The following is a 10,097-nucleotide window of genomic DNA, read 5'->3' as shown; positions in this document are numbered from 1 at the left end:
TCATGTTTGTCTGGTTTAGTCTTTTCAGGCAAAGATTAACTTCAGTCTCTGTACTTCAGTGGCCTGGCTGTTAGTCTTTAATGAAGTGGGAAACAAAGGCAAAAGAAAAACTCAATTTCTTTACTACCTACAACCCGCTGACAAGTCCTTGCAACAGGCAGAGTGACATTCCTGTAGGAGCTCAGCTGCCTTGATATTGATACTCTGCTGAGGGCAAAAGGCAACCTTAGCCTGACCCCCAGGATCCTGTTAATCTGCCTTAACATAAAAATTCCTTTGGAAACTTCCTTTATCTCTGTCTCCTAAGATATGTGTTGGCAACCATCCCCAATCGCAACGCCCACGCCCTCCTGATACACATCTGAAGGGTCTCATGACTAAGGTTTTATTAGATGGTAATAAGTGACCTTTTCTCAACAGCAGCTAGCCCCGTCAAGGTCCTGGAAACCTTGCTTCCAAAATTCCTTAAACACTTATGCTATCCCTAATCCTCTCCCAATTTGAAAGTATATAATGGGCCTCCTAACCCCAGTGTGGCTCTTCCTGCCCTAGGGTCCTGTCTCTTTGCTTTATTAAAACCACCTTTTTGCACCAAAGATGGCTCAAGAATTCCTATTTGGCCATTGGCTTTGAACCCTAACATCTTTACTACATCATTTAATGCACCTGTCCTGTTTCTTACCTAATAAGTGCATAAAGACCCCCAAGAGGATATATGTTTATTTTCTTCCCTGTTCAAGACTGACCGACAGGTAGTTGTCCTCTGGGTCATGATATGGGGACTGGGCTGCCCCATCTTCAACACAGGACTTTCAAGATCGCTTCCCACTGGCGCAAGGGGAGAGAGTGTTGAGGATCTCACAGGGGAGGTGGTTAGAGAGCCAGGCCTATCACTTTTGCTCATGTTCTACTGCCTAGAAGCAATTCTATTAATGTGGTTTTGGAGGTGAGGTTTGGTGCAGTGGGGTCTGGAGCCGATGACCAAGAGAGAATTCTTAAGATGTCTTTGGTGCAAATTGATGGTGGTGATGAAGTTCTAGAACCTAGGTGAGGTTCAGTGGGCTGAGGTCCGGATCCGATGACCAAGAAAGAATTCTTGAGACATCTTTGGTGCAAAATGGTGGTTTATTAAAGCACGGGGACAGGACCTGTGGGCAGGAAGAGCTGCTGCCCCAGATTGTGAGGGATGGCAGTTTATGTACCCTGCGGTTGGGGGAAGGTGAGGGAAAGGAAGGTTTCAATGGAGTTTTCATATGCTGAAGAGGGCCTAGAAGTTGGAGACCACAGTTGTCTTTTAGCAAGCCATTAACATCAAGATAGTTGGGAGATTCCTGTTTGGCAGGATTGTGATCTCTGCAAGTTAACTATTTGTTTCTCTTTTATGGCAGTCAGGGGTGCCTGAGGAATGTCACACACATTACCTAGGGGAGCGGGTGGATAGGCAGTGCAAGGTGCCAGCTTTTGCTTTGTCTTCAGCCAGCCTCCTGCTCCCTCATCAGTGGTATTAAAGCATGGGGACAGGACCCCTGGGCAGAAAGAGTGGCCACGCTGGAGTTGTGAGGGGTAAGCTGATTATATACATGGGAGTTAGGGGAGGTAAGGAAAAAGGAGGTTTCAAAAGGATTTTCATATGTTAAAGACTCACAGGATACTGCAGGCCTTGCTATTGTCGAGGCTGTTTTCTGCTCTAGTAAAGCGATGATATTAAGACAGTTGGGAGCTTCCTGGAAGAATAACACACAAGTCCAACCCTGAAGGTGGGGGGTTGTTTGAGGGTTAGCTTCTGCTTTGTCCTCAGCTAGCCTTCTGCTCCCGTGTCAAACACAGACACAACAATCCATAACAAAGTATTAGCAAATAGAATTCTGCGATATATAAATAAGCTTGGCTTCATATTTGAAATGGATTGATGAAATTCTCTTTATTAATAGAATAAAAGAGGAAGAAGAACACATATCATTCACAAATAAGTCTAGTTGAAGCGCTTGACAAATCCAACACCCGTTTGTGACAAATCATTCAGCCCCCTGGCACTAGAAGGGGACTTTTGCAATTGAATAAGGGTCGTCTACACAAAATGTAGAACTCGCATCCTACTTAACCGGGAAATGTTGAGCACTTGAAAGAATGCAAGGATATCCACCACAGTTGTCATTATTCAGCACACTACATCGTGCCCAGTAGAACAGCCAAAATTAGGTTCACAATGTCCTATGTTGGGAAAAATATGAAGCCATTAAAAGGCTCCCACTTTGCTGGTGGGAGTGTAAAATACTCAACCACTTGGCGAGACCCTTTGTCAGTTTCTTATGCAATTCAGGAAACACTTACTCTATGACCCAATCCAATGGGTTCAATTCTATGAACCTGTAGCTAGGGCACAGGGGTACACGAGCACCTGGCTCTGGGGGATCCCAGGCAGACCAGGTTTGGCCACTTGTCGCTGATAAAATCCACAGGCAGAGAGATGAGTGCTGGTGAAACAGGAAAGGGATTTATTTCAGTGAGGCCGCCATCTGGAAGCCAGCAGACTAACATCTCAGACTATCTCCGAAGGGTGGAGAATATGTCCAGGTTTATATGAAGAAAATGTGGGACCAAGGCTGGTGGGTCCATGCAGGTGGGCAGTGAAGGTGAGATTGTCATTGTCTCGGGGCCAATGGTGGGGTGGGGGGCGGTTCTTGCTTGCACAGGGCAGCTGCTATTGCTTGAGAGCTAGTTTCAGTTCCGATCACAGATGCTTCCCCACTCCCCATCCACTCCCCAGTCTTTTGCCAGAGCTGAGCTGAAAAGAAGAATGTATCAGGAAGTATAGGCTGAGGTCAGAATGGAGGTGGTGGACATCCTCTTTCAAACCCAGCGATTCCACTCTAGGTTGCCCAAGGTAAATTAAAGCATGTATCTGTAAAAAGACTGTACAAGAATGTTCTGGCAGCTTTATTCATAGTATACGAAATTTTAAACAACTCAAGTGCCCAACAGTTGGAAAATTGGTAACAAATTGTGGTATATGCCTACAAAGGAATGCTACTCAGCAAAAAGAAAAAAAAAAAACACAACAAAAAATGAACAGCTACACGCAGCGTGGAGAAGTCTTATTGCTATGAGCAGTTTAGTAAACCAAAACCAAAAGAGAACAGTGTCTATATGACTGCATTTTCTGCAGTTCAAGGTCAGACAAAAAATCTCTGATGCTAGGTATCAGAACCTTAGTTGCCTACGGTGGGGTGGTGGTCGGGGAGTTGATGATTAATTGGAAGGAAGCACGAGAGAACTTTCTGGAGTGAAGAAAATGTTTGATATTTTGATTGAAATATGGGTTGGGGGAGTGTGTGTATTTGTGAAAGGTCATTACATTGTATGTTTAAGATCTGTGATTTCATTGTGTGTAAAGTTTATCTTAAGATAAAACACACACGTGTGCACACATGCACACAGGAGGTTAAATTACCCTGAACGTTAACTGTAGGGACACCCAGTCTTCTTTCCCTGTTCCGCTCAGAACACTGATAGCTGGGTTCTCAGCCTCCAGACAGGAGATTAGAAGAAACATCTCAGTTGAATCAGACCATCTCAGTAGGAAAGAACCATGATGTTCTTAGCAGGAGTAACCCAACAAGGGCCCCCCAAGATCACTGTACAGTGAGGCCCTATGTCAATAAACACCATGCAAGTGGGCAGGGCTTCCAACAACTCTTAAATCCCCTTTCTTTATCATGCACAGTCAGCTAAGGATTCTTTTTTTTTTTTTTTTTTTAAGATTTTATTTATTTGACAGAGATCACAAGTAGGCAGAGAGGCAGGCGGGGAGGGGGGGAAGCAGGCTCCCCACTGAGCAGAGAGCCGGATGCGAGGCTTGATCTCAGGACCCCAGGATCATGACCTGAGCCGAAGGCAGAGGCTTCAACCTACTGAGCCACCCAGGTGGCCCTCAGTTAAGGATTCTTAAAAATGAAAGGGCAGCTCTTAATGTGGAAGAGAGAGAAAGAGAGAAACACACACACACACACACACAGACACACACACACACACACACAGGCTCAAGCAAATAGGCAATAACAAAAAAGCAACTAGGAGAAAATAAAAACCGTGCAGGGAGAAAAAAAGGGTAAAAATGACTGCTTTTAATCTCATAGAAAGAAAGTGTTAAATCCATAGAATATACATATACATGCACACACATAAGTATAGAATTACATACAATATATGATATTATAGAAGGAAAATAAGTACAATTCAGGGAACAAAAGGAGCTATTGGAAACTACAAACATGATAACAGATATGAAAACCCAGGTGGAATAAAAAGCAAATAATATTGAGGAAATTTCTGATAAAGCAGTTTGAAGCGATGAAGAGATAGGAAAAGAATAGACAAGGAAAAAACTAGATTTCCTGTTTAGGAGATCTATTGCTTGAATAACAGGAGTTTCAGAAAGAAAGGACAAAAAATTGAGGCATGATAGAACTATCAAAGAAGTAAGACAAATTTCCAAATCCGAAGGACAGAAGTTGCCAGGTTGAAAGGACCTGTCCCCTGACGCCAACAGTGAGTAAAAGTAGACCCACACTGAAGTAGATTGGTGTGACATTTCAGGACTCTGGAGGCAAAAACCAAGATTTGATAATTGAGGAGAAAAATCAGCAAACAGGGCATAAAATACCTACAGACGTTTCAATACCAACCTTTGCAGTGAGACCTCAAAATGCCAAGGGATATTGGCCTTCAACCTAGAATTCTATACCTAGTCAAACTACCAAGAAAGTATGCAAGTACCCAATGCGACTTTCTTAAAGCTATTCCAGACATGCAAATGCTCTGCCAAAGTCAGAACATAAAGCAAGAAGAGGAAGACAAGGATATGAGGCCCAATGGAGGGTGCATTTGGGAGGGATGGAAAGGATCCCCCGCCCCAAGAGCAGGATGAAGGCGGGGATGACCAGATGCAGAGGGAAATGAGGTCCCATTGGAGCAGCATGACTCAAGAGACAGGTCAAACGCTGTCATTGCCATTCCTGCACAGGTTTAAATCTATAGATGGACTGCCCAGGTGGCCCGGCCCAAATTCTCAGCTGGACTTGTCTCCACCATGTGTTCCCCAGTCCCTGCTCTTCTGCCTGTGTCCTGAGACCTGGGACACAGATGTAATCCGTTTCACCTCATGTAAGTGTGTTGCTCCACGCTGCTCCTGAGGCTGTGGGTGGGTCTTAGTGGGCTCACGTGGAGACAGTCCAGGTGGCCCATCCTCCAAGAACTGATACCTGTTGGGTCGTCTGGTACCTGGTCCTCAACAGAGCCCCCCCTGCAGTGCCCCTGTGGTAACAAACCTGTTTCTCCCTTGCTCCTTGGTGTCTCCAGAGAGAGCTCTTAAAACTCACAGGGAGAGAGAAGCCATGGTAGAGCCAAAACCTTCTCTGCAAACCTTCACCTTACAGTGGCAAAACCACCCTTTTCTTACCAGCCCTGTTGGCACACACTGTCCACGCTCCAGAGCGAAGGGACAGCTGACATTGGGAGCAACATAGTTGGTGAAACTGTCAGGAAAAGCAAAGGGATGAATAGAAGTTGGGATGGTGGTTTTCTGGGCTTGGGGAAGGGAGGGCGTGATGGAGGTGGACACAGATCTCCCTCTCACAGGCTGTGTTGTGCTCCTTAACCTGGGGGCAGGGCATGCACAGGTGTACGTCCTGTCATTGACCTTCAAGCTGTGCAGACACATTTTCCACATTCCTCTACGTACATTATCTTTATCAAAATGAGAAATTTCTGTTTTGATGAGTGAATGCACTCGGTCCAGGGCCTGGCACACAGCAGGGTCCCTCATCTCCTGGGCTCCTCCTTCAGGGCTGAACACTGATTTTAGTAACTGTCAGCTTCTTCCTCCCCAACTCAGTTCACCATGCCATGCCTGGCCCTGCCCATGAGGGACACTGAGGACCCCATGTGGAGTAGAGGTCCCTGCCTGCCTGGGGTGAGGGTGTGTGGACACAGAGACGAACACAGGGCCAGAGAGCCTGGAGCGAGGGCCCTTAGCTTTCAGGAGAATGGACAGCAAAGCTTTCCTGTGCCCCTGGAAGAGGCCACGTTCAGGCTGTGTCACCTATCAAAGGAAGGGGCAGCTTGCAGGCAGGATATCTCTCTTAGCAAAACAAATTGTGGGCCTCCGGGAGGGGCCTGGGGTAAGTCCACCCTCAGCTGGCTCCCAGCAGGCATGAATGACATCTCTGGGCAAAACCCATGACCTTCACCGCTTCCTACCACCACCTGCCGCTACAGACTTTAGGACAAATCTGGGTATGCTCATTCTCCCTTGATCAAGTTTAAGTCTCCAGGCCACTCTTGGCCTATAGCTTGTATAACCCCTTCTCTGAGTCCTTCTCCCACCCCCTCCCAACCACCCTCAAACCCTTCCCCGGTGTCCTCTTGAACCCATAACCAGCCATGAGCAACATCCCCTCTTCCTAAACCCTTTGTCTGAATGTGCCCTTGACCTTGCTCTAACTGAAAACAGGTGCTTGCTGGTCCTTCAAAAACAACATCCCTCTCTCTGACACTTCTCCCTTTCTGGTCCTTGGTGATTTCCATCTCCAGGTGGGTGACCTGCCCACAGCCCCAGCCTGCTGATCCCTGAGGACTTAGACCTCCAACCTAGGCCAGCCACTGACTCTCATGGCCACACACCAGGCATTGTGACCCATGGCTGTAGGTTCTCTTTGCTCCCTGAACAGTCTCAGGCACCCACTCGGCAGTCACCACCTTGTCTCTGTCCCGCTGACTTCCTCCATGCCCTGCCTCAAAGCTACAAGTGCTGGAACTTAAGCCTGCCAGTCTTACCAACCATTGACCCCTCCGCATGTTTACCGCATCATCTCCCTTGTCCTCCCTCTTCCCCACCAGCCGTCATGGTGGGCATCCAACATGGTGGGCAGCAACTTCCAATTCCTCACGTCTTTTCTTCCTTGGACCAATGTCCCCCAGTGGTCCCCCAGGGACATGGACTGCAGGCTGGCCACTATCTGCAACTTTGTCTTGTGTTTGTGTGCAAGTCCTCTTCCCTCTGGACTGTGTGCTCTGGGAGCAGGAACTCTGTTTCCCGCATCTTTGTCTTCTGTTGCTCAGAGTTGGTACTCAGTGAAAGTTTGTGGAAATGATGGATGGTTGGATGGGTGGGTGGATGGAAGGGTGAGTAGGTGGTGGATGATGGATGGATGGATGGATGGATGGATGGGTGAAGGATGACTGATGAATTCCTCCCTTGTTCCCAGGCTGGTCCTAGAATATGCCATCTTTTCTCAAAAACTGGGTGCCACAGAGTCCCTGGTGATAATGGGAAAAAGGACTGGATGGTAAGTATCTCATGCCCACTTCAGATCCAGAAGAGGCCTACGAGAGACTCCAGTGGGATCCATCTCTGAAGAAGGCTGGGGTTGAAGGCTGAGAGTGAAAAGGCAGCTCTGAGCCTCCTTTCCCAGGCTTCTCTGCCCCCATAATTTCTGCCTGCTCAGGCATCATGGTCCCGTGGAGATGCGGGCTGGCCTGGAGAGTCCTTCCCCAGGCGTGTCGCTGTGGAGGGGACGTGGGGACTCCTGCCCCGTGTTCCTAGGGCCTCTGCTCCGCTGTCCTTTGCTCTCCCTGGAGCATCACTTGCTGGCCGAGCCAGGAAGCACCCCACCTAGGTCCCTCGATCGTCGCTCAGCTGCTCACCCCACACAAGGACAATTAACTTGTCTGCTCCAAACACCCACTCAAAAATCTGACATGAAACTCCCACCAGGCTTAAACTTGGCGCAGAACAGCCATTGCTGCAAACACGCTTTAAAGAAATTGACGTTTTTATAAGAGTTCATCCTCCTCCATGCTCCAGCCTCCCCCGGGGAGACACACACGGAGGTCCTTTTGTGTGGGTCTGGCTTTGCGAGGCTGTGGCATCTGCTGAAATGGCTTCAGGCCAAGCCCCACACCTTGTGCCGCTAGGTCTCTGGCGGAGTCTGTGCTCGGTGCCTGGGTTCTGCCACTGGGGGACCAGGGGCTTTATGGAGCAGCCTACACCCAAGGCCCCGTCTCGTGAGCTGTGGAATTTGGGGAAGGGGCTTTGTCTCACCAATGGCGGTGGGAGGGATGTGTCCCAGGGGAAGGAAGCTCACAACCCTTCCTGGGACTGATCTCAGGACTGCAACACAACACTGGTGGCCCCCGTGACTCCCTCCCCAGCCAAAGCCCTGCCTTCCCCTTCACAGTGATCAGCAGTTGCTATTCTAATTTTTATTGGGATTATTCCCACCCTTATTTGTGGTCTTACAACGTTGACACCACCCCTAAACAATGAAGCTGTGTTTGCACTTTCTATAAATGGAATCGCGCTGTGTGTATTCTTGGTCGCTTTGTCTCCGTCCATCAAAGTCATGGGGAGACTCATCCACGTTCTGAGTAGCTCTGGATCCTGCACTCTTGTGGCCCTTGTATGTTATTGTGTCGCAGGAATATCCCGTACTTCCTGTCTCCAGTCTGCTGGCCATCTGGTTTGCTCTTGACCTCTAGCGATGGTCGAAGTGCTGCTAAGAGCAGCTGTGGATAAGCTTGCCTTCTTCAGAGTATTTTCGCAGGAGCGGAATTGTGGTGTCACGTGGTTTCCATATCTTCAGCTTCAGTAGATGAGTCAACAGTCTTTCCCAAGGTGGTCAAAGTCATCCACATGCCCGTGAGCAAAGTGGGTACAACTGATGACCCAAGTTGCTTCCCGCCCTTGAGGTCCTCATGCTGCCCCACCCAGGGGTTTGGCCCCAGCCTTTCACTGCAGACTCTGCTTGCATTTCCCACCTTGATGCAAGGTGTGTGCCTCCTCAACCTGGTCAGGATTTCCTCTTTGGAAAGTTCCAGTCCAAGGTCTCTTGCTTGTTTTTCTCCTAGTGCTTTTGCCGTTTCCCATTGATTTATCGATGCTCTTTATATATTGTAGACACTAGTGTTTCATCAGCTTAATGTGTTGAAAGTTCTTCTCCTACACCATGGCTTGGTTCTACTCTCTCAACAGTGCGTTTTGATATACAAACAGTCAAATATACTTGAAATTATCAATAGTTTCCTTCATCAGTGTTTTTTGTGTCTTTCTTAAGAAATCCTTCCCTACTTCAAGATCACGAATACATTCCTGTATGTTATCTTCTAAATGCTAGCCTTTCATGACCAAGTCCTTAATCCAGCAGGAATTGATTTTTGAGGATGGTGTTTGGTGGGAACACAATTTCTAGCTTCCCCTCTCATAAGTAGCCTGTTGTCCCAGTGTCGTTTATTGCGGTGCCTGTTGGGCTGTGCGACCATAACCTGAAATCTGGCATCCCAATAGGCAAGGATGGGTTTCTGGGCTTTTCATTGTGCCCTGCCTGCTTACTGGTCTTCACTGTAAGGGTTCATGATGTGCCCTGGATGTCCTCCCACCTTTCGCTTTGTATTTGAGCTGTTCTCTTGTCTTGCAAATGTCACCTTCAAGGAGGCCCCTGTAGGCCACCTGCTAGTTCTGCAAACAGCATCCCCCCCCCAGCACTCCCAGTAGCTCAGCTGACCCTCACCCTGCCTTGCTCTTCACTTTCCCCAGTCTTTACCACCTTGTGCCATGCTGGGTAAGCTGAGCGTGTTCCTCGTGTTCCTTGTGGGTCTCCCTGCTGGAAGGAAAGCTGTGCAAGGCGGGGTCTTGGCTGATTTTGTTCTCTGATGTAACCCAAGTCCTTGTAAGTGTTTCTTGCATTGGATTTGTATTTCCATATAGACCTTAGAATCAGTATTTTGAGTGCCACAAAATTTAGTTGGGATCTGAATGGAAATTTCTTTGGTTCTATCAATTAATTTAGAGGGACTTAATGGGTCTGGGGCACCTGGAGTGAGCCTTCTATGCCACCAACATGACGTCTCCATTTATTCAGATTCCTTTATTGTCTCCGGTAACGTTTTGTAAGTTTCCTGATAGTGGTCTCACGCATTATCCCTAGATTTTTAAAATATTTTCGGGGCTGTTATAATGTCTGTGTGCGAAATTTCATTTTTCTAGCATTGTTGCTAACATACAGAAATAAAGTGGAATCCTGCACACAGATTTTGTGTCC

This window comes from Enhydra lutris, unplaced genomic scaffold, assembly GCF_002288905.1.
Source record: "Enhydra lutris kenyoni isolate GAN:26980312 unplaced genomic scaffold, ASM228890v2 scaffoldscaffold21, whole genome shotgun sequence".
Taxonomy (NCBI): Eukaryota; Metazoa; Chordata; class Mammalia; order Carnivora; family Mustelidae; genus Enhydra; species Enhydra lutris.
Note: the sequence above shows the minus strand (reverse complement) of the source record.